This window comes from Gopherus evgoodei, chromosome 2, assembly GCF_007399415.2.
Source record: "Gopherus evgoodei ecotype Sinaloan lineage chromosome 2, rGopEvg1_v1.p, whole genome shotgun sequence".
In the NCBI taxonomy this organism is placed as follows: domain Eukaryota; kingdom Metazoa; phylum Chordata; order Testudines; family Testudinidae; genus Gopherus; species Gopherus evgoodei.
In genome coordinates, this window is record NC_044323.1 from 67,883,537 (window position 1) to 67,909,458 (window position 25,922).

General features: G+C 40.5%; 1 long non-coding RNA gene across 1 annotated transcript; it reads left to right on the forward strand.

Moving 5' to 3' along the window:
* Nucleotides 1-542: 542 nt before the first annotated feature.
* Nucleotides 543-17,108, forward strand: LOC115644877. The gene is made up of 3 exons (XR_003998612.1): nucleotides 543-658; nucleotides 812-818; nucleotides 17,098-17,108. It is a non-coding gene; the product is annotated as an uncharacterized LOC115644877 (long non-coding RNA).
* The last annotated feature ends 8,814 nt before the right edge of the window (nucleotides 17,109-25,922 follow it).

The window sequence follows — 25,922 nt, forward strand, 5'->3', positions numbered from 1 at the left end:
CATCCACACACAAATCAGTCTGACTCAGGTTAGCAAGCACTCAGAGCCCAGGTTCTAGGATCCTGCCAGGGGATGGGTCAGCACCCGAGTCCCACTGTAGGTTGAGTACAAGCCCTGTCATTTTGCAATGTGGACACAGTTCAAGCTGCAGGCCCAAGTCAGAAGGTCTGTGTAGTGCAATATGGGGGTATTAGCATGGCTGTAAGACCCAGGTCCAGCAATTGTAAATTCAGATTTACAATGCAGTGTACACACTCAAGCATGAGCCTGGAAACATCAAGTCCATCAACCTGGGTCCCATAGACCTAGGCTTAGCGTGCAGTGTAGACATACCTTAGGTGTCTCAATAAGGATGATGGGGGGAGACTTCAAAGGCACAAATGACAGTTTTGTGCTAACTCCTATGGAAAGCCAATGGAAATTAGATGCCAAACTACCATTTGTGCCTTTAAAAAATCTCCTCTTCAATCACATTTGAAAATATTAGCCACATTTTTTACCTTTATCTGATTTATACCAATGCTCCCCCGGTCCCTATTTACTATCTAGCGAAACCACAGCCAAGGGAATGGGCTTTTCAGAATCAGCGGGGAAAGAAGACCCTGTTGAGCTTGACTCTAGTCTGGTGCTGTGAAGAGACATGAGAGGTGTAGAATAAGTGGGAGGCTGCCGGGCCACCAGTGAAATAACACTACTCTTATTATCGTTTTTTCACTTACCCGAGGGGGGGGGGAAGCCCCGAGGGGCTCTCGCATCTGGTTCCAAGTACCCAGTGCATGCCGGGCGCGACCCGCTCCGGGGACAGTGTCAGGTGGGGAGTTTGACTGGGGCAGTACACCTGTCAAACCATAACACAGGTGTCCTAAGGCAAGCTCAGGGAGAACAGAAACCTCCCATGGAGCAGAAGGGCAAACGCTCACTTGATCTTGATTTTCAGTATGAATACAGACCGTGAAAGTGGGGCCTCACGATCCTTCTGACTTTCTGGGTTTTAAGCAGGAGGTGTCAGAAAAGTTACCACAGGGATAACTGGCTTGTGGTGGCCAAGTGTTCATAGCGATGTCGCTTTTTGATCCTTTGATGTCGGCTCTTCCTATCATTGTGAAGCAGAATTCACCAAGCCCGGAGGAATTTTTAAAAAAATATTGATCTTGTTATTGGCTGTATATTACATTTCTCTTGTATATGGTACAACTAAATACACTGTATTCCAGAGTCCTAAAATCCCAGTAATTTATTAAGAAATTACTCCAAAGTGTCAGTGTAATTCGTCTGCCATATAGATAAAATTAAATGAGGACCAATGATTTTATGACAGATTTTAAGACAGATGTGTCTTGTGAAATATGGACTGAACATTAGTGTAACACTTGTGGCATGACTCTTTTTAGTTTATTTATTAAAAATACTCAAACCATAGCAAAAACATAGCTACGTTTTAAAAAGCAACCAGATTCTGATTTCAGTAACACTGATGTAAACATGGAGTAAATTCATTGTATTTGAAGGAGTTGATCCAGATTTACACTGGTGTAACTGAGAACTGAATCTAGCTCTAGGAGTGACTTAATATGACTCAACAAGCTGAATTGTTGCTCCAAATAGTAGCTATCAAATGCATCTTGCCTTTGCGTAGATGACTAATATAATTAGCTTATAACATCACCATAGGCACTGGCAAAAGTAATCATCATTACTATCCATTGTGTTCCCAACATCTGAACCATTCATTTGGAAGGCAGCAGAACAGAAAGTTCTCTACATCTCAGGAGAACTTTGTTTCCCTCCCCTCCCCCCAACACTTTTTCCATGGGGGCCAGTTTTCTATGCCTCCCCATCTTCCTGCCCATTCTTAAACTGCAAGCTAACCATAGTTATCATTGTTCCTATTTGCTTTGTCTTTTCAATTTAAATGAACTGAGGCAGGGCTGAGAAAGCATACTTTTACAAGACAAAAAACTCCTTAGTACACAAAATCTAGTCCTCGATGGTTAGCTCAGCTGAAGGCATGCAGAAATAGGCACAGCAAAGGTGTCTTGTTTTGCCCTCCGTTTCACTCATGCAACCCTGAGGTTGTACGGGTATAATCAAAGACAGGAATGTAGTCTGTGGTGTGACAAAAAGTGTGCAATGGTACAATTTGATTTTTCACTTTTCTTACACAATTAATGTGGCACATTAGCTGTGAAAGTACAAAGGCATGATCTTAATGGATCATCATCAGCAGAATGTTTGATAACTAATATGGCATTGGATGCTTTTTTAAAGCACTATGACTAATAAGACTATGGCAGCAATATGATCATTTAGTATAGCACTATATAGATGTTAAAAGAGGCCAGTTTCCATTGCTTTGTTTTCTTGTAACACACACACCACCCACTTTGTAATTAAATAGGAATTTTGCTATGAACTCGACATTCAAGTTGGTTCTGTCCATGATGATCAGATCAGGCTTGACCCTCCAAGTTACTGATCGCTCAGATTCTGATCCAGCAAAACACTTAAGCATCTGCTTAAATGCTTTGCTGGATCAGCACCAGCATGGTCAGCACTTGCAGGATCAAGCCCATGCACAGTCCTGTGTGTTGTATTGAAAATTGATCTATCACTTTACATTCTCTTGGGGTTCTGGTCCTGCTTACAGGCTGAGGGCTCTGTAGGGAAGAATGTGATCCCAGCAGAGGGTCTAGTAGCAGTCAGTCTGCAAACAGCCAGCCCAGAGTAAGGTGGGATGAGTTGTGTCTCCATACCTCAAGGAACCACTCTCTTTGTCTCCTCTCTGTCTTGTGTGTTAGGGTTCTTAATTCTAAGATACAAAGTAGTGGTACATTGTAACCTTCCAGCAGTGGTATTTTTCTCCCTAATTTCTCTGTTTGTATGCCATGAACATAACATGGTCCTCTTTTTTTTTTTAGTAACCTATGTCCTGTGAACCAGATTCTGATACTTTCCTCATGTTGGCTAATACCTTACTCCATGAATAGTCTCACTGAAGTCAGTGCAATTATTAATGGAGTAAGTTGCTACACAGTGTGAGTAAGGGGACCAGAATCCATTCCTATATACTCTTCTAAAAACCAAATGAAGATGTTTTTGTCCTATTTGCACTGGAAACTTCTCCCAGTGCCAGGTCTGCATCCCTTCACTTCTGCTTTGCTCTTACTTTGATTTTTCTTAGCAGAAGTGCCTGTTGGATTTCTCATCTGCAGTAAACCCTCTTAGAATATCCCATTCCTACAGAATTCATTATTTAGTCTCAGTAATCATTCAAACAATTTTGCAAATAGTCTCCTGTTCTTTTAGAAGACGTACATGATAGGACAGTTAGACATTAAGCTTCTTTGTATAAGATCAGGAGGTGTCCTCCTTTCCATTATTTATAGTAGATGTGTTTTGATTAGACAGTCACTGAAGCAATGATTTTTTATGAATAATGGAAACATTGTGCAATACTATTGGTTTATTTCTAATCTGTGTAAAAACAAATGTGTAAAAAATAACCACATGGAAAAGACTGGCTTCAGAAGTTTGAACAGGCCATGATAATAGCAATAAAATAAACCTGTGCTTAAATGGTTTTTAATAAAAATCTTTAAAATCATTAAATATTATTTTAAAAAAACCAAAACGCCACCACAACAACAAACCCAGGGCCCAAGATTTCCATAAAAGAGTGACCAAGGCTGGGTAACAAAATCATTATTCAGATGCCTCAATAAGGATTTGAGGGGCAGGTCTTCAAAAAGTATTCAGCATCCAGATGTTGAAAAGGGCTCAACAACCTTTTAAGTAAGTAGTCAGATTTTCAAAAGAGCTTAATATACAGCAGCTTCCATAGGTCACGCTGTGGGAGCTGCTAGATACTGAACTCCGCAAAATCTAACTCTTGGTTTTTAACTTCAGGCAACCATTTTCTTTTAAACTGTGGTCAGGATTTCTAGTGAATATTTAATTATACAAAATATGGGCCAAATCCTTGGTCCCATCCTGGCTGCTTTCCCCCATTCTAGGAATGCAGAGGTGATTCAGCCACTGCTGGCGTACTGGTCCTGTTTAGGGGCATCCTGAAGTGGTGCTGAGCAACCCTAAAAGCTCTGCGCTATGCTAGTCCTGGCCCCCAGCAAAGGAGGTGTGGGCAGAATATCCCAACGCTCTGGTGATCCCCAGCTGCCCCATGCAGGCCATTGGCAGCCAGCTCAGTTTCAAATAACCTGATGGAATTTGTGCTGAGAGACTAGACCAGATCTGAGGCAGGGGTCAGGGATCAGTGGTGGTGGGGAGGGGCACAAGCACAAACTACACTTTTATACCCAGTTTTTGAGCTATGCTCAGCATTTTTCAGCTACAGCCCAGGATCTAGTTCTGTGCCTTATCTAGGCTACACAAATGTGATCCAATATCATTTAAAAAATCACCAATAAGATCTAAATGAAGACACAACAGTATCTTAAGGTGCTATTGGATGCTTTCTACCTATCAGGAATATACCATTTCATATGCAGTAGTTTACAAATGTACAAGTTGGGATAATTGAATGTAGCTTTAAGACGTGCAAGCATTGTGGTTGCATGTCTGCAGTTTTAGAACCCAAGCAACAACTGTTTTCATTGTTTTTCTTTACCCAGAGTCTTCTTTAAAGTGTCACAATAGAAAATTGACTCCATTAAAAGCATACCTATTAATCTGCTTTAAAAAAACACAAGATCTTCTTAACACTATACTCTCTTTATGGTTCTAACAAACAATGGAAAGATTTGAAACCGACACAAAACATGTCCAAAGAGCTGCACTGTTGTAGATTAATGCATTTGTAACATATTTTACTAGGACTTATCTCTGTTCATATGGAATGATGTATTTTTCCCCAAGAACAATACAGATAAAAGCTGAAGATTACGGTTTGTGTTAGAGTGGTTAACGATAGATAAGGGTAGTTCTCTTTGTGAAAGATGAAACAAGTAAAAGAAAAGCCTAAAAACAACAAAGGCACTCTTTCACAGCAGGGTATATATTTGATGGCCTACAGTAAATGTTACAAATGCCTGAAAGTGGTTTTATATACAAGTATCACTTTGTAGTGTATATTTCTATTCCAACAAAAACAAACACACAAAGCAAGCACCAGGCTAGTGGAGTGTTATATAATTGCACGATTATGCTGATGATGAAAATGTATCATTGCCAGTAATTACTGTCAAATGAGAGAAAGACATTGGGTACTTTGTAAAGTGACATGACCTCCATATGCCATCATTTGTTATACCTAGGCCTGTGCTATTGGAAGTACTGTAACAGGCAGGATGGCATGGAGGCCAAATGCTCATTACATAGTAGAAGCAACCAGTGATGATACATATATATTTTTTAAAAAGATCCAGTAATACTTTGTTACAGCTGAATCCTCCTTAATAAAAGATATGCTCTAACTCAAACTTAAGTTATGGGTTTGATACACAAAAACTACAGAGAACTTCTATGGCTTGTGTTACTCAAAAAGTCAGACTAGGTGATAATAATGGTCCTTTGGGCCTTATAATCTCTGAATCCAGTGTCTTGCACTCTAAGGGCTGATTGGTGGCATTTTGCCACTGGCCTGAGTAGGGGGCAGTGCAGCTACATCACCTCAGAGGAGTTCAGGGAGAGATTGGACAATAATTTCCCAAGTGGCTTGGTTGACACTCTGGTCACAGATTGCTTCCCCCATGTGGCTGATATGCTTGTCGGTCAGTGTGGAACAGCAAGGCCATGTTCCCTCCTCCATCCATCTCTCTAGGGCACACTAGACTTCAATTCTGCATCAAGAAAACTTGGCTTCTAAAGTTCACTGGGGACTGAAGTTGAAGCTAATTTAAAAGGTTGAGCAGGTTAGGATGAGTAGGAAATATTCAGAAAACAAATCTTTTTATTTATTTATGTATTTGTTTATTTTATGGCATTGTAGGTAACTGCATTCATTGTGCTGTTCTTTTCGGCATTGATTCTCCAATCGTATCTGTGTGGATGAATCACTGAGTCTGCTTGGAGTATCATTGAAATCAGTGGGGCCCACGAAGGGGTTTGCCAGTACAGAACAGCTGCAGGGGAAGAGGGAAGGAGATCTGGACTGCCGGCCAAACTTTCCAAAAGTGTTCGCTGATTGTGAGGAGCTTCAATTTTTGACACCCATCTTGATACCTAGAGCCTAATTTTTCAGGGGTACAAGCTGTGAGTGCCTAGTACCTGTGAAAATCAGGCTCTAGGTGTCGAGTTGGGCACTCAAAGACAGTAGACTCTTTGGGGAATTTTAGCTTTACTATTTATTTTGATAGGCACCAGTTTTGTGATAGATCCCCCTTCTTTTCAGGCTGAGATGCAGTTTTCAGTGTGCCGCGGGGTACAGTATTTGTGCTGCAATTATCGGGGACCTTGGTGAAGAATTTAGGTTCAGTATGTCATACAGTTTCCTTGGCTCGTGGTTTGTGGTAAGAGACTCTATTCACTTTCCTTCTGTCTGTTGGGGGATGTTGGAGATAGGAGTAATTAGCAGTCAGAGTGAAGATGTGGGCTCCGTCCTGCTGGAAGGGGACAGGAGGAAGCAATGAATGGGAAATGGTTGGCACTAGGAGTCAGTAGAGTTATGATCCCCTTTGAGGAGGGGATTAGAATGGATGACCTCCTGAGGTTTCTTCCAACCCATATCTGTTATAATTTTATGACTGTCTACACTAGCAGTGAATATGACCTGCTTGGCCTCTGCTTGTTTTTTTGAAGCAGTATTGTAGCTTTTTTTCCTCATTCTTCCTCTGTCATTCCCTTCAGAAGACACTTGGAAAGCAGGAGATGGAACACTCTTCTGAACTGGCTAGAATTCTAACAGTCAGCTTGTTCCAGCCAGTCTGGTTCAGTCAGAACTTAGACCATAAATTAACAGTGACATTGTCAAGAAACTTCTCACACTTACTGTAAATAGCTCAGAAGGATTGATAGGGACTTTTGCTGCCTCCATGGATCATGTAATTTCTATAAGCTTCTCTCACCAGTGATGATTCTTAACAGAAGTCCATAAGTAATACATTGAAATTTTTTATAATGTAATCACATCAGCAGTGAACATATCCAAGATGGCACAGGCAATCAAGTCAAAGTACTACTTTATTCTGCCTTCTGCAGTTAGCGTTGGCCTAGGGACTATCATCTAATGTCAGTCCCTTCAAAAGATTTTGAAAGTATAAACTTTATTTATAGGACACAGTATGTGAAAAAGGTTGGCTTTATTCATAGTATCAGAAGAACCATAATTTCCATTTGTAATTTGAAAAACACTTCAAATTTATTTTTAAAATTTTAGTCAGAATTAAATGCCAACCATCTGAAACATCATTCCATTTTAGAAAGTACATTTTTTTCAAAGCTAGGGCTGGTCAACAATCAAGATTCTGTGTTTTGGAAAAGAAAAAAATGTTTTTTTTTAATTCAAAATGTTTACAATTTTTTTAAAAAATGTTCCAAATAACATGACAATTTCAGTTTTGCTCAAAACTGAAAATTTTCATTTGGTTTATTTTTACTTTAAGGTTTTTTTTTTTTGTTTTTTTTAAAGAAAACACACCAAAATTATCCACTTTCTCTTACGTTCCTACTTGTACTACCGTCCCCTCATGTGCTACACAAAGCGGGATTGGGGCCTAGCCGGTAAAGTGCTGAGAGCCTTCAACTCCAGTGAGAACTGAGGCCAGTCAGCAGCTTTAAAGATTGGGTCTTAAACCAAGAACTGTTGTCTTGTACCTCGCAGTCAAATGAGACAAAATGAAGAACTTTAAAAAAACCTGGCAATAATGAAGCCAATGCCAAAACTTCCATGGACTTTAGTGGGGCCAGGATTTCACCTAATATTGTTAAACATTTATACTAATGGAGAATAATGGAATAAAAGGAATGGAAAGTGTATTGAAGGAACCTACCTGGAGAGTTGGGAAGGAGGTTTGGAATGTCTGATTATGAGGATGGGAGGTTTGGGAGCCTATTGAGGGAACCTCAGAAGTTGCCCAGAACTATTCACTGTAACAGAACTGGAACAGACTCTTGGTAGCATCAAGTGTGGAATAGCTGTGGGCTATGACAACATATCTCCAGAATTCCTGAAAAACCTTGGCTCCCGTGCTCAGCTTTGGCTTTTGAAATTCTTCATAAGTGAAGGTAGGCTACCGAAGATATGGCGCACTGCAAACGTCATTGGCCTCTTAAAGCCTGGAAAGGACCCAAGTCAAGCATCAAGCTCTTGTCCCATATCATTATTGTCAGTGTGCTTCAAAGCTCTGGAGCGCTTGGTCCTACAGTGCATATTACCCGACATGGAGAGAATTTTGAGCCCTTACCAAGCCGGCTTTCACAGAGGCCGTAGCACATGCCACCAAGTACTCGTGCTGACTGCATTTGTTGAAAATGGCTTCCAGAGAAACTTGAAAACAGGCGCTGTTTTCATTTATCTAATGGTGGCATACAATACGGTACGGCACACTGGCCTGCTTATGAAGGTATCCCAGGTCTTGCTACCTTGGGTCACAGGTGTTGTTGAACTGTTCCTCCGTGATAGGCAGTTCAGAGTCTATATGGGGGAGAAGATGAGTGCTTGGAAACAACAGAGAAATGAGTTACCCCAGGGCTCTGTGCTTTTTCCAACGCTGTTCAACCTTTACATCAATGACCTGCCAACAATGAAGTCATGAAAGTTCATTTACGCAGACGATATCTGTTGTGGTACCAAGGCCTGGACGTTTCATGAGCTTGATGCTACCTTAAACCAGGACATGATAAAGTTGCTGACTCCTGTAGGACTTGGTGCCTCCAGCCAAGGGTCATAAAAACAGTCTCCAGTTTGTTCCATCTTCATCATGCCAGCGCAACCTGAGAACTGAATGTTTATCTGTATGGTCAGAAGGTGAAGCATGAAGTAGAATCATAGAATATCAGGGTTGGAAGGGACCTCAGGAGGTCATCTAGTCCAACCCCCTGCTTAAAGCAGGACCAATTCCCGACTAAATTGTCCCAGCCAGGGCTTTGTTAAGCGTGACCTTAAAAACCTCTAAGAAAGCAGATTCTACCTCCCTAGGTAACCCATTCCAGTGCTTCACCAGCCTCCTAGTGAAAAAGTTTGCCCTGATGTCCAACCTAACCTTCCTCCACTGCAACTTGAGGCCATTACTCCTTGTTCTGTCATCAGGTACCACTGAGAACAGTCTAAATCTATCCTCTTTGGAACCTCCTTTCAGGTAGTTGACAGCAGCTGTCAAATCTCCCCTCATTCTTCTCTTCTGCAGACTAAACAGGAACTGGTTTATCTAGATGTGACCTTGGACCGCATACTGAGTTACCATGTCCATCTGAAGAAGACAGCAGCTAAAGTTAAGACACGCAACAATCTTCTTAGGAAACTGACAGGTTCATCATGGGTGCTTGTGCTCCAACTTTGTGGACATCAGTTCTTGCCACCTAGTATTCAGTGGCAGAGTCCTGCACACCAGTATGGAGTTGATCGTCACACACCAAACTGGTGGATACGCAGTTACATTTGTATAATCTCCGGCACCCTACATCCAATTCCATTCCCATGGCTTCCAGTTCTGAGCAATATTGTTCCTCCTCATATCAGATGAGAGGTTGCCACTGGCAGATTACTGGAGAAAGTACATGCCAACTCAAGCCTGCTGAGGCACAATGACCTTTTTAAACCATCAGATGAATGTTTGTTGTCATGTTGCCCATTATGGTCTCATCTGCCATGCCAGGATGCTAGGGCAGAAACACTCTGATGAGAGGAATGGAATCTGTTATAATCCCAACCAGTCCCTCGTCACTGGCCCCACGATCTGCCTACCTGGTTTTGACCTGTCCCATCGCCAATGGTCCCTGGTGAACAGGTTTCAGAGCGGGCAAGGTCTCTGTGCAGCCAACCAGTATTACTGGGGCTTTCGTGACAGCCCTTTGTGCAGCTGTGGTGCAACACAGATGATGATGCATGTGGTCAATGAATACCTGCTGACTCGGTTCAGCAGTGACCTAGAAGAACTGCATCATGCCACTGAAGATTCCATCGCTTGGCTAGACGACTATGCACAGGCTAAATAAATTGAGGGAACCTGATAGTGGTGAGGGAGAGAATCTGATTGGAATCTTTTGGGGATAGAGTTTGAGGCTCTATCTGGGAGCCTGAAAGAAGGCTGGGAAAATTAAACAGCAGCAAAAAGTGGAAACAACGTCTTTCACCGTTGCACAAACTCAGCAATCAAGAGTTTTCAAAACTTAATTTTCAGTTCATTAAATGAGATCCTGGATTCCATGTGGGCTGTTTCAATTAGGCCTGTACAAATAGACAAAATTAATGGGTCAAATAAGTAATTAATGATGTTAATATATCAATCAGATTTCTAATGTGTATCTAATCTAAGTTAGGGGAAAATAATCTAATAATTAATTGGAAAGCTGCTATGAAGCTTCAGTCGATTTGGATCTGAAAAAAAGTTTAAAAAACCCCAGAGAATAATTTCCAAGATTTAGAAAACAATATCACTTTTAGCAATCCAATGGGAAGATGAACGTTAAATAGAAATGTGAATGAAATGCCATTTTTTATCCCTGTCAGGGGATTGGAGAAGTCCTATAAACAACAGCCATCCTTTATCATAAAAGGTAACACTATCCTGGCCCAGTCCTTCTTCACTGTTAGGATATGTCTTTCCTCAGTGAGCTTGGGTGATCAGCATACTGGCCTCAGCACTTGTGATAGCCTAGCCTGGACTGCAGAGCTCTACCCAAGTTACTGTGTTGTCGTTGTTTCTGCACTTGTGAGCTTTTGTCTCAAGACTGTACAAGAGTAACTGATAGTAGAATTTGGCTCACTCTGCATATCCAACACAGAAACGGATTCTCCAAAAACAAACTTGCCAACATAAAAAGAAGGTGTAATCTTTCCTAGCTTGCAAAGAGAACTAGCAAGTGATACACATGCACAGTCACGGAAATAAGGATCACAACAATATACATAACTGTCAGAGCTAGTCCTTTGCTGGCTACTGCTTACTTTAGTTGGGATCCGAAAACTGAAAAATAGGGAATAGCCAGATGGTTTTAAGTGATGAGTGAAAAAAACACTCATCATCTGTGAACAAATTTCAGGTTTCAGAATAGGACTCTAAAAGCTTATAAATGGAAGGAATACAGGTAGTTTTACAATTATGACTTCAGCATCTACATCTCACTTCACAAGTGACAGCTTTCATATAGTTATTTTTAAGTTAATACATGAAATAACTCATCACTAGAAGGCAACTAAAGCTAGTTTAACACAAACACTGTGGAAGGGTACATCATGAATGGTAGGAATCAGAGAAGTGCGTTGTTTGTCGTTAGCCATTTTGTCCAACAAGCTTTGGTTGGACCAGTATCTCTGCCAGTCCAGCCAGCTTTCTTCTAAAGTCTGACCCACACTTTTGCATTTGAAAAGGAACCACTTTCTCCTCCGACTATGACAAAGTTAACCTATTTGAACTCCCTTCTTCTCTCTTGTGCAGTTTATGCAAGAGGGACAGATATCTGGTGTCTCTGATCTCTGCATCACCAGAGTTCCTCTCATCTTTGCTTCAGCCAACTGCTGTTGGGTATTTACCTCAGACAACCCAGGAGTTGGAGTTTTTCCAACCCAGCAATTGTTACTAAATAAACAATTCTTTTAGCATTCCTGCATTGTTGTAAATTGATGCTAACTAAAGGATTTTTATTTATAGATTATGGCTAAACGGAGATCCCATAACTATGGGCCAATGAGAAGAAAACATATTAAGATTGTGTTCAAAGAAATGTGCTAGGAAAGAAAGAGAAAACAGGCAATTTTTCAAATAAAAATACCCGAGTAGAATCTTACTTAATAATCTATGGCATATTTTTGTTCCATCTATTCCTTATTTTTACTTTTCATTCTGTTTGTCCTATGTGCAAGTAATTCCAGCAAACTATGTGTTTTTTTTAAAAAGCCAAAAGAAAAACAATATTTTGTGTTCCCCTTGGTAGGTTGCCCATAGCTTGTACTCAATAATCTTCATTCCTAGTTTTGTGCTGACATAGATCGATGCTGGTGAACAAAGAGGAATGTTTTGGCATGATAATGCACTTCACAGGTTGAATTTCTAGTTGTTAAACAAAAATGGCCATGTTAATTTCAACTTCGTTTAACACACAGGGGAAAAAAATCAATGTGGAGAGGAAAAATCATTTTCAATCCTCTAAGAGGGTGTTATAAACAATGGAGAGGAAGAAAGCTAAAAACTTATAACAAGTTACTTGACAGAGTCCTTTTAAAATAAAGAAAATATTTTCTTCTGAGGCTGTCTTCTCCTAATTTTAGATTTAGTGTTTTTTTCAGTTCAGTGAATTGCTTCAGTTTTAATGGTTCACTAAATTGTAACTAGTGTATAAATAATAGCAGATATATTTGATAAGGTCTTTACTAGGACCGTGGGCAATACATATATTGTTATGGTAAAGAAAGAAGAAAGGGGTAAGATATGGCCTTTAGCCACTGGCCTGAGCAGAGGGAGGCATGCATCAGACTAGGGTACAGGGTGATTTCTGTGGCTCCGTGTATACTCCAACCCTTTCCAGGTGCCCAGTGGAGGCACAGTTTTTCTTATCCATTAAATAATACATTTACTATCTGAGTGGTCACATAAAATCAGTGAAACCATTCATGAAATACAGTGCTACTCATTGTGAATTGGGCGGTCCAGTTGAGCTCACAATGAGTAATCCTGTGCAAGCTGAGTGATGGGACTGCAATTGTGGAAGGCCCTCATGGGGACTATACGAGGGGAGAAGAAGTTGCTTGTGGGCTGCACCAGTAAGTCCTGGCACAATCTGGCCCTAATAAATGTACAGAAACAAGCCACTTGCCATGGGTTCTCATCAATAGCAGGTGCACCCAACTCTGTACTGTTAACAGGCACTTGGCTGGGGTAGGTACTTACATATTCATTGCCACATTGAAACCTATTTTTTTAAAGACAGTGGTCCTCTCCAGAGATAGGGGGACAGAAGTGAGTAATCACTTTCTCTAGCAGCAAAATCTAAGACTTCAGGTACATGTTGGTTCTGGCTAAGGAGTGCGTAATTTTGAGGCCCATTCCAAAGCCTGCTGAAGTCAATGGGGTCTTTCCATTGAACACAGTGGACCCTGGATTGATCCCTAGATGACACACATCCCGTGGGTGATGGGTCAAGTACATAAAGAATTATTAATAATGTATTTATCATGCTATGTAATTTGTAAAAAGAATATGAACGGCTGGTATCCTTACTTACATTATAGCCAGTTTTAGTCTCTCTTCTTTTAGCATTGTCCTAGCACCTTTATATTTCTATTTGCTCCCCTCCTTCTACAGCGGGAAAAAATAGTTAACACTTTAATTTAAAGTCTCACACACACACACAAAATCATTATTAAAAGTGACTAATAAAAATTGATCTTTAAAGTGTTTTAAACCTTTGTACAACCACATCTCAATGATTTCAGAATCCTTAGCCTCTTGATATAACTGGTTCACTTAGCAAAGTGCACTTCCAGCTGTGCCACTGGCATACACACTGACTCCATTGGTGCTCCGGGGCTGGAGCACCCATGGGGAAAAATTAGTGGGTGCTCTGCACCCACCAGCAGCCAAGCTCCCCACCCCACCCCCTTGCCTCACCTTCGCCTCCGCCTCCTCCCAGCGCACCGCGTTTCTGCTCCTTCCTCCCTCCGAGTGCTTGTCATCTCCAAACAGCTGTAGCAAGCTCTGGGAGGGAGGGGGAAGGAGTGGGAATATGGTGCACTCAGGGGAGGAGGCAGGCCGGGGTGGGGATTTAGGGAAGGAATCAAATAGGGGCAGGGAGGGGGTGAAGTTGGGGCAGGGACTTTGGGGAAGGGGTTGAAATGGGGGTACGAGGGGGTGGGGCAAGGGTGGAGTTAGGGCGGGGCTGGTGGCAGAGTGGGGTTGAGCACCCACTGGTGCCAGAAGTCGGTGCCTATGGCCACGGAAGGGGGGGATCATGTGACCCAACCCACAGGTCTTGAATCCAGATCTGCGGAGTTCAGAGGAACAGCTATGCTCCAGCCCTCCACTTAGCAGCATGCTGCCAGCTACTTACCTAGGACCCAAGAAGTCAGCCCCACTTTGAGGCTTTGCCCTGACATCCTGTTGGCAGAGTCCCAGAGCAACTGCTTGGCACCTTGGTCCTACTTAAGCCAGCCGCAGGAACAGGAAGCTGTCTGAACAGCTGGGTAAGGTTCCTTTCTGTTCTGGGCTGTGCGCCTCCCGAACCTTGATTTCCTGGCATCCTGACCCAGTGTAACTCCTGGCATCTGATTCACGGTTCTGCTATCCAGTTTGTCTCCTGCCTCTGACCCGCTGGTATCTTGACTTGGCCTGACTCTGGTTCCTGACTTGTGTTTCTGACCTCAAATTTGGGTCCTGCTTTTGATCTCCTAGTTTTCTGACCAGCTGATTCTTGATTCCTACCTCATGAGTGTGAACTCTGGCTCTCACCATTAAGTTTGACTATCCACAACCCAGCCATGACATCATGTTGCCTTTAGTTTGATAACATTCCAGTGAGACACAGGTATGTCAAAGAAACACAGCCACATTTTTGCACAGTGCAGATGCTGTTGTAAGGACTGGTACTAAGGCTTTCTAGGTGGAATAATGGAGACCTTACAAAACACTTATGGACTGTAGTATACAGGCTTTCCTGCAACATGTTATAATAACCCATCTGATAATGAGTTTTTACTTATAATTTATTATTATTAATAATAATAAATTATTTTATTAATAGAGTATTTATAAATGCTACATATATTGAATGTGATTAATATTTAATACTGAATGTTTTTCTCAAACTCCAGATACCTCAGGTTTCATTCTTAAGACCTTTTCTGTTTTTGTTTTTCTTCCTTGGCTTTACAACATTTACAGTGAATTTGGGTTTATGGTGAGTCTTGTGGAATGTCATCAATCACAATATTAATGAAGAGCATAAGAGAAGTTTGCAAATAAAATTGGACTTTAATGTAAGTCTCTTTCTCCATTTTTCTGTGGATTGCACATGAGTCCCCTGTCATGGCACCTGGCTTTGCAGTGTGCTTCTTGTTGGCTTGCATGTATTCTGTAATTATATCAGATCTGCTCTTGGATTCTTTCTTCCCTGGAAAGTGGCATTCCTGTGAATGACATTTCCAGAGTACAGCTCAATCTGGTGATTTATTAAGGTAATACATCATCTGAGCAAGGTGCTTTAATGATCTTTTCATCAAAAGATGACACCATCCAAACAGAAGCAAATGGGGGGTGCTCTTTAATTGTGTGATAAAAGGTATGCCAGGAAACAAGATGCTCTGAAACACCAAGCCTGTTTGCCTCCAGGTATAACTGGCATCTTAGCACCTTCTCTTCAGAAATGTGTCAGTACACTGCATAGGCCTCCTTACCTGGTCGCTATGGTCTCAGTCTCCTTGACAACAAAGCTTTTCAAAGATGATATGAAAAAATGTTTTCTTCAGCCCTGGAGCTGTTTTAATGCTCTAAAATGTCAAAGAAAAGATCCTCCAATCCCAAGAGCAGGGATGATGTGGTGATGGAGGGGGAAAAGGATATTTAAGAACATGATTACAAAATAATTCAGCACCACAGGGCAGCTCAATTGGCATTTCTTTAAAAAAAAAAAAAGGGAGGGGGGAGATTCTGAAATTAAACATAGTAGCTAGTGGCTGAAAAGCTTTTCTACCTCAAAGCTCTTTAGTTGCCAGTGAAAGATGAGTTTGTCTCACTCCAGTTCCCAGAGGATGATTGCCCATTCCAGTTGTCACCTTTCTGGTAATCTTATAAAAAATAAGGGATTGAGTTAGCATGGAGACAGAGCCACCTTCCAGGCCACGTTGAGACACCAGCTTGTGAATTATAGATACCATTGAAACCGGATATTAGCTAGGCCACATGTTTCATAACATTTTTCAAATGTTACCTATTTTCACTTTAAAGGTATTTCTACTACTTGGTAATTATGTTGGCATGACTCCCACAACTGGATGTTTAATAAAGCTTCTGGGGGCATGCTAAGTTACCTCTAGGCCAGTGCTCAATCAGAAACTACACAGAAGTGACTCTGTATGCAAGAATGGGTCTACTCTTTCAGAGCACAGGTGCACTTCTGATGCTCACTCCTTAACCAACACTTGTCTCTTGTAACTTGTAACAAAAAGCTTGTCTCTCTCATCAGTGGAAGTTGGTCCAATAAAAGATATTACCTCACTCACCTTGTCTCTCTAATATCCTGGGACTGACATGGCTCCAACAACCCTGCATTGACAAACACTGCCAGCCCAAGCGAAGTATTAGCATATTAGAAAATGTAAGGAAAAACCTGTCCTTCAGGTTGATCTCCCTCATCAACCCCTCCTGAAATACTGCCAAAAGGGGAAAGGGGGAGAAAACAGCACTGTGACAAAAGAACTAAAGAAACAAGAAACTAAACCAGTCCAGAAATGGATCCCAGAAGAAGGTAGCCTGGACAGGGAATCCAAATCCTCCTGTCATGAACTCCATGTCCCTCAGCCAGCTATTCTGTGCACCAGCAGCTGAGCTTTGCAGTAGTCACCAGCTTCAGTACTTTGCTCAGGGAGGGGAAAGAGACTCTCTGTGCTTGCTTGCATTGGTTCACAGACATCCACTGCTTTAGGCTAGCCAGTTTTGACTCTTTCCAAGTTGAAAAAGAGGAAACAGGAAGCACAAAGACTGCCCCTCTGGAACTCAAACACTTTAAGTCACTCTCTGATGGGGAACCAAAGAGGCAGCTTGTCTAAAGAGAAAATCACTCTGAAGGATCATTGGTCCACAAACTTTGTGGTATAGGTGTAACGTGACAGGTGTGTTCTTGTTCTAGAGATTCCGCTCACCTTGTTCAGGAAGTCTGGTGAGCACCTCTCTGCTCTGTTTTGTACCCTACTGATTCTCACCTGTAAATGAGGAATTTGTGAGATTATTGCTGGAGGGAAGTCTAAGGCCTGGAACTTTGTTTGCACAGGTCTAGAAGAAGAGCCTACTATCTGCAGGCCTAGAAAGCTGATTTGTGGAACTGCTTGTCTGTAAAAAGTCCCTGCAGTTCCTGTCTGGACTTCTGACTTGTCTCAGGCTGTCACTGTGGCTGCATATGTGTCTATGACAATTTGCAAATGCTAAGCCTGAGGAAAAGTGGAGCTCATAGAATCATGATATGTGCATACACTTACTGGTAGGAGCAATAGGATTATGCCTGAAAAGTCTGGGAACTGGGAAGGGAAGCCAGAGATGTGGGATGGATAGAAATACTGTAATTATTGTGTTTGTTAGTCCAGATCTATTCTAATTCCTAACTAGCTCACTGACTCTTTAGCACACAGTGTAAATCAAACATAAATAGTAATGCTTCATATTTGTTGGGCACCAGTTATTGTGTAAACACCCTCTAGGAACTGGGCTTATTGCATAAGAGACACCACTGACTGATGACAACTAATTGTATTGCTAGCACAGAGATGACCCCAGAGAAGGTCAGTTTCATTCCAAAGGTCAATCCCATTCCACTTCCCTTCTGTACAGTGGTTAGTGCCACCTAATAGAATAAGGGCTATGTGTTTAAATGGACATAGCATCAGAAAAAACAGCTGATGGTATTTTGTTTATTGTTCATTAACCCCTGAATGGACTAGTGGCAATAGACAAGCAAATAGTAACCGAGAAGATGTAAATGTTGCAATGACTGCTGGTTGCCTGATTTTCCACTGCCTTGCACCTTCTGTAGTCATTTATACCTGTGCAAAACAATTCTAATAGATTGGTGAGGCATGATTTTCCTTTACAAAGTCATGTTGACTTTTCCCCCAACAAATTGTGTTTATCTACATGTCTAATAATTCTGTTCTTTACTATAGTTTCTTCCAATTTACCTGGTACTGAAGTTAGGTTCACCAGCATCTACATAAGAATGGCCATACTGGATCAGGCTAATGGTTCATCTAGCTCAGTATCTTGTCTTCTGGAAATGGCCAATGGCAGGTGCTTCAGAGGGAATGAACAGAATAGGGCAATTATCGAGTGATCCATCCCATGTTGTCCATTCCCAGCTTCTGGCAATCAGTGGCTAGGGACACACACAGCATGAAGTTGCATCTCTGACCATTTTGACTAATAGCCATTGATGTACCTATCCTCCAGGAACTTATCTAATTATTTTTTGAACCTAGTTGCACTTTTGGCCTTAACAACATCCCCTGGCAATGAGTTACAAAGGTTGATTGGTGCTGTGTGAAGAAGTACTTCCTTTTGTTTGTTTTAAAGCTGCTGCCTATTAATTTCATTGGGTGACCCCCTGGTTCTTGTGTTATGAGAAGGAGTAAATAACACTTCCTTATTCACTTTCTCCAAATCATTCATTATGTTATAGACCTCTATCATAACCCCCCTTAGTCATCTCTTTTCAAAGCTGAACTGTCCCTGTCTTTTTAATCTCTCGTCATATGGAAGCTGTTCCATATCTTGCATCATTTCTGTTGCCCCTCTCTGTACTTTTACCAATTCTAATATATCTTTTTTGAGAACATCACAGAGTATTCAAGTTGTGGGCATACCATGGATTTTTATAATGGCATTATGATATTTATTGTCTTATTATCTATCCCTTTCCTAATGGTTCCTAACATTCTGTTAGGTTTTATTGACTGTCACTGCACAGTGAGTGGATGTTTTCAGAGAACTGTCCACAGTGAGTCCGAGATCTTTCTCTTGAGTAGTAACAGTTAATTTAAATCCCATCATTTTGTAAGTATAGTTGGGATTATATTTTCCAATGTGCATTACTTTGCATGTATCAACATTAATTTCATCTTCCATTTTGTTGCCCAGTCACCAAGTTTTGTGAAATTACTTTGTAATTCTTCACAGTCTGCTTTGGGCTTAACTATCCTAGACAATTTTGTATTGTCTCCAAATGTTGCAACCTCACTGTTTACTCCCTTTTCAGATAATTTATGAATATGTTTAACAGTATTTGTCCCAGAACAAATTCCTGGGGAACACCACTATTTTCCTCTTTTCATTCTGTAATCTGATAATTTATTCCTACCTTTTGTTTCATATTTTTTAACCAGTAATGATCCATGAGAGGACCTTCCCTCTTATCCCATCACTTCTGAAGAGACAGGATCACTTCGGGAGCCCTTTTAAACAATCAGTGTTACATTAGCTTCCTTCCTGTCACTTGAAACTGAGGCTTGTTTCAGCAATAGGCTACATACTACAATCAGTAGTGTGCAATTTCATATTTGAGTTCCTTCAGAAATTTTGGCTGAATTCCATCTGATGACATTACTGTTTAACTTACCAATTTGTTCTAAAACCTCTTCTATGAGATAACACTTCAGATTTGTCACCCAAAAGGGATAGCTTTCATGTGGGTAACTCCTCCACATCCTCCAATGCAAAGAATTAATGTATCTTCTCTGCAATGGTTTTGTCTTCCTTGAGTGCTCCTTTAGCATCTTGGTCATCTAATGGCCCTACTGCCTGTTTGGCAGGCTCTCTGCTTCTGATGTACTTAAAAAAAAACTTAGCTAGTTTTTATGTCTTTAACAGGTTGCTTCTCAAATTTTTTCCTGGCCTGCATTATTATATTTTTATACTTTACCTGCCACTGTTTGTGCACTTTATTCTCCTCACTAGGATTTGATTTCCAATTTTGAAAGATGCCTTTTTGCCTCTAATGGCCTCCATTACTGTGCTGTCTAGCCATGATGCCATTCTGTTGGTCCTCTTATTGTCTTTTCTCAAAAGGGTTAGACATTTAGTTTGCACCTCTGTTATGGTGTTTTTTAATAATCCCCATGATGCTTTTAGACATTTAACCTTTGTGATGGCTCCTTTTAATTTCTGTCTAACAGGCATCCTCATTCTTATGTAGTTCCTTTTTTTAAAGTTAAATGTTACCAGAGTGGGGTTTTTTTTTGGCATTATCCTCCCAACAAGGATGTTACGTTTAATTATATGAGGACAATCTGGTCCCCATGGCTCCACTACCCACAGCTCTCAGCGGGCCCTCACCAGCTTGGTGCAGTGCCTTTCTTGGAATGGAGAGTTATGTAGACTGGGGGCTGTGGGGAGGAGAGCTGAGTACCTTTGCAATAAAATCATCTGCTACACCTCATCCTCCATTCGGCAGCACCCACTCAGACCCAACACCAGGAAACCCTGCCATTCACTACTCACCATTTTCAGCACTTCACTCCTCCCCTATGCCAGCATCCCTCCAGCTCCCATTTAATTCCCTCACCTCCATTGCCCAGCACCTACACTCCCAAAACCAGATGTAGTTCTTGCTGTGACCCCAATTCTTTTTTTGGTCACTTTGGTGTCCTAAGTGGAAAAAGATGGAGAACCCCTGAAGCACAATAAACCTTGCCATGAATGTATCTGAAGCTACGCATGCATCACATAAATTTACATATGATTTAAAATCTTCAAAAGGGGTATCAGGTTTATCTGATAGAGACAGAGGATAAAAGTCTTCTCCATCTGAAAGCTTGATTGATGGCATAAAGTAGATGTAACAAATAATTCTTATTATGACTCAGTCTTCACCTGTGAGGTTTCCCGTGAAGCTTGACAATAGATTTATGTGGGTTGCCTGGCTTTCTTTTTGTCCGTCTTGTTAATGATAAAAAAAAACTATTACCCATGCTTCATTTCCATACCTTGTGCATTATGGTCCCTACAGCTCCTTTTGGAAACTAGTAAAACAAGACATGTTACTGTTTATCAAAAAGTACTTCACATCACAATAAAATGCTTGTCTGTCTGATTAGTACCCAAGTATTAACTCCTTCCTGCTACAGGCACTTACAGATAACTGGTTGTAGCAATAATGTCATTTTGTGGCTAAGATGTTTCATACCTCAGTCAAGGCATTTTTCTGTTTGGAATCCCCTGCATACTAATTTGCTTGACACATCCTGAGCTTTTCATTGGTTTAAAGTCTTGTTAATCTCTGGTTAAGGGATAATAAAATTACAGGTGAAATGGTAGCAGAATTACTTAGCTAAAACGTATTTATTTTTGCCTCTGTGCTCTTAATTGACAGGTGCATCTCTCTGAAATATAACCATATAACAAGGTATATTCTTTTGGTGTGCAAGAATAGCTCCCTTTAGTGTCAATGGGTATTTTGTCAAGGGGACAATAATACACTCCAAAGACTTCTCCAGAAGGCCAGGAACACATAGTCAGTCTAAGTAACCCTTGTCTGTCTAGCTATCTATTCGCTGAAGGCTGGATTATGCCTGATCAGCACAGCCCCATGTTGGGGATGCCTTTTCCCAGAGCTCCCCACTTGTGCTAAGGAGAGGGCATGCCGCTGAACCCATGCGAGAGGGGTGCAGCATGCTCCCCTCTCATGTAGGCTTGACAACTCTCCAGGATTGTCCTGGAGTCTCCAGGAATGAAAGATTATGTTATGTGACAAATCTCCAGGAATTTGTCCAACCAAAGATGGCAACTCTACTCTCATGGCTGGCCGGCTTTGCCAGCCAGCACATTGTAAAGGGAATTTGGAGCCATGACTCTGTGTACTCCCTGTGCCTATTCTCCTCTTCCTGCCCCTTTTTGAAAGCAAGGGGCTGAAATTGTGGCTGCTCCTCATGACAGCTATGCAACAGGGAGAGTTTCCCCTCCCACAACTTTCTGTATGGTTGCACAAAGGGCAGCCACAATCTGGCCCTAAATAACTGTCAGGCATAGAGTTCAGAGCTAGAACTATGATTCTCCAACACAGGTACCTAGCTAGATTTAAGCATGTATCTGTGAAAGAAAGGACAGGGCCCCAGGCATTCACTGATGAAAGGCTTTGGAATCCAGTGTTATAGCAAAACTGTGCTCCAGAACCCAAACTTCCATTTGAAAACATTGTTTATAGCAGTGAAGATTGTGAAGCTAACCTTGTAAGGTGTACTGAGTGGAAATCAGCACTACCTTGTCCTCCCCAAACTACAGACAGCTTGAAACAGTATGTCCTGGGAAAAGCTGGTTAGTGTTAAAGGTCTGACTAAAAGTCAGGAACTAAAGATGAAAATCTACAAGTCTGGCCACGTAGGAATCTATAGATGTGTGCTATTGTAGTTTAAAAAAAATAGTGCCTCCAATTGATGCTGAAGTGACTGTAAGACAAGTCAGCACTGTAGGTTCCTGTGTCTGTGTCTTTCAGCAGAGCCCATCCTGGGGGTGTTCATATCTACTCCATATAGAATTATCCTGCATCATTAATGTGTTGTAAAGTGTAGTGCACAGCACGTTATTAACCTAAACTATACTACAAGAGTTTGTTTTTTTTGATGTGAAAGAAACTGGACGTGTAAAGAAGAGGGGAAGCAAAATGGAACAGGGTTAAAAATGCATCAGTTACAAAAGAAACATAGGGCCATCTTCTATTGACTCTACTGATTTCAGTAGAGCTAATTTGTGCATGCACCCATTGCATTTACAAAGTGGGTAAATATTATTGATATAGTTATTAATTCCTTGAATTTTTATAGCACCTGTTATCCAGGGCCTCAAAACATCTTAGCATAATAGGGATTTTTATTTCCATTAAACAAATGGAGAAACTTGGCCTTACAGAGGTGAAGGACCTGACTCTGTGAGGTGCTGAGTGCCTTCAGCTCCTATTGACACAGTGAGTCAGTGGCATGAGTTTGGAAGAGAACACAAGTGTCCCTCGACCCTTAACTCCTTGATCTAAATAGTACATGATGAATAAATTCCTGCAAATGAATGTAAAGGGAAATGTAGGTGTGTACTATATTGTCTGTGCTCACAAACGTCTGTATTGTGCACAAACCGATGTTATAATTGCAATGTAATGTGACAGTTTTGGCATTTTCACCTTAAATATAAAGCAGTTATTAAGATAAAAATATTATTATTTATGTTGGGGGAAGGAGAGGGACTGGGGCTAAAACAGGCATTTTCTCAAGTTTTTATTTTTTTAAAAACATCTTGTCTAGCACTTATTGCAATTACCCATGATCTGTTTACTTCAATGGGAGTTGTATGGATTGAGAGTAATGTGGCTGGTAGTGTTTTACTTTTGGCTTGTCAAAATAGTGCTGAGCAATCCCTCAGCTGCCTCCAGCTACAGTGATCAGATTTGTGGAGACAAGGTTCAGAGGGAGAGATCCAGAGGAAAGATAGCATAGGTACAACTGACCTATTCTGAGCTCCAGCAAAAAAAAACCCAAAAACCTTTATAGATCAAGCATGAAAAAGGGATGCACCCCCCTGGTACTCACTGGGCAGTAAAGAGGTTAAAGTGACCCTTCATGCTCTGGGTGTGACCCACATATTGTCATATATTAATATAGCTAATACCTGTGCATTTATATGAGCAGAACAAGTGAAAATCTGCCTTACAGAAATCTGATTGAATAGTCAAAGGAGACAGTCATTTTAATAAGGAGCTTCAATATAAAAATGCTTGATACTTCATTATCTATTTATTCCTTTTAGTCACTCAGTTTTATTTTATCCTTCATAATTAAAAAGGAGACAAAATCAAGTCTTTAAAAGATGATATGATGCCACTGTTTTGTGTAAACAGTGTTGGCTGAATGTAGAATGTGTTCACAGCCTCTGATATTGTTTTAGCTTTTTCTTTATTTGACTAAAATATTTGTATGCTCTCCGTAGAGATGTCTGTTAGCATTTGCATGTTGATAGTAATACTGGGATTTCTACAACAAGCAATAAGATTGCATGAGTGTTTGTGTATATGTAAATGTTCCACAACTATGTTAAAAGAACACTAAGGGACAGATTCTGATCTTCTGACTCATGTTGAGTGGCACCTTACTGCACAAGTGGTCTCATTGACTTAAGTTGTGCCATATCACATGTGCAAAGGGATTGGAATCTGACCCAAAGGTAGCTGGGTGAACTGAAAAATGCAGTTTTGGGTCAACCTAATGCAGAATTTGGGTCAAAGTCAATGAAGAGTTTCAGCTGAAAAAATAATTCACAAAAGTAAAAATATTTTGTTTTGACATTTTCAAAATGAAATACTTTGAATTTTCATTTAAAAACATTTTATTTCAAAATTTAGCAAGATTTTTTTAAAAAAAGTATAGCTCCCATGTAAACTAAAACAATCAACATTTTTTAGTTTGAACAAAATGTTTTGTTTGATCCAAAATGAATTTTTATTTTTGCATTTTTATTTTTGGCAAGAAAAATAATTTTAAAAATCCCTTTTGGGTGAACCCGAAATTAGCATTTTTATTATTGTTATTAGGATTTTTCAGTTCAGCCACTGAGCTGAAAAATCAATTATTTACTCAGCTCCACTAAAAGGTCAGGAAATGAGATAAGAGGGGAAGAGAGCCTGATTCTCCATTGCCTTAATCATGTCTTCTAATTTACACGTGTGCCAAGTGAGTGTGAAATGCTGCTGTTGGTTCAAACAACAGGAGAAGTCTGATTGCACACATTCCCACAGGTATAAATGTCTACAAAAGGTGGAAGCTAGTGAAGAATCAGGCTCAGAGCCCTCAGTAGGGCTCACAATTGGATTTTTCACCTGAACAAAAATGGCCTGTCCTGCATGTAATGGCTGCAGCAGGAAATGTGAGCTGGATGGTGAGTGAAGTTCAAAATGACAGACAGGGAGAGCAGCCATATGACAAGGATGGAGATGAGACAGGGCTTGTTCTCAGAACCACTGTGGTGTGGGCTGGACCTTCAGCTACTGTAAATTGGTGTTGCTATAGAGATGCATTGATTTACACCAGCTGAGGATCTGGCTCCCCAGTGTCTATACAGGGTAGGGGTAGAATTCAGCTCGGGGATTGCTGCAGACCTCAATTTACGATGCCTGTTCTAGGATGTTACCAGCTACTAATTTGATAATGACTCAAATGCTACATCTGCTAAAACCAGTAAGAGTTCTGCTATTGACCTCTGACAGCAGGATCAGGTCAAATATTTCCACATAATTACTACAGCTAAGGGATAAAATATTGGCCGTGTATTGCTCCTATTGAGTTTTTAGGGAGTAGGATCGGGCCCATTGTTCTACTTCAGAAACTTAATGTTCATCAAATGGTAATGAAAATACATAAAAAATAATTATGACAAACACGGCATCTGATTAAGATGAAAGAGGATGACAAACCTTGTGAATTTTTAATCTGAAAAATAAAGAACATTACATTAATAAGACTTAATTATATCATTAAATATTTAAAATGACTTTCCATAGAAGATTTTATTTTTATTCAATATATTTTGTTTTTAAGTATCTTTAACACTTTTATGAGATATGTACATAAAACACATGAACGGATATGGCAAGAAGAATTTTAACTTAATGTATTCATCATATTGATCACAATTTCCATTTTATTTATCTTTAAGAAAAGCTAATAACCCTTTTGCACTTTATTATAATTTATAGTTTCTCCATATATAGATAATATTTAATACCATTAGTAATGCATCATATACAAAATATTTATTTGTTAGAAAATATGAACCACTTGTACATTTCACTTTAATAACTTACATTTACAATTAATGTTACATTTTCTTGGGAAATCATGATTAACTTTCAGAATCTGACTTCAGCTGACCAAAGCCTGGCAATTAAAAGTGAATGCTGAAAATTCATTCATTTTCCCACTCTGTTGTGATTAAATATTGCAGATGTCTCCAAACAAGGAGCAGTATCACACTGTATACGTGTACTATAATACTTGTGCTAACAAGACTGGAGGGTAGGAAGGAGTAAGGGTAAAGTTTCAGCCTTCTCTCTCATTTTCTTGGATTATGCCAGAGCAT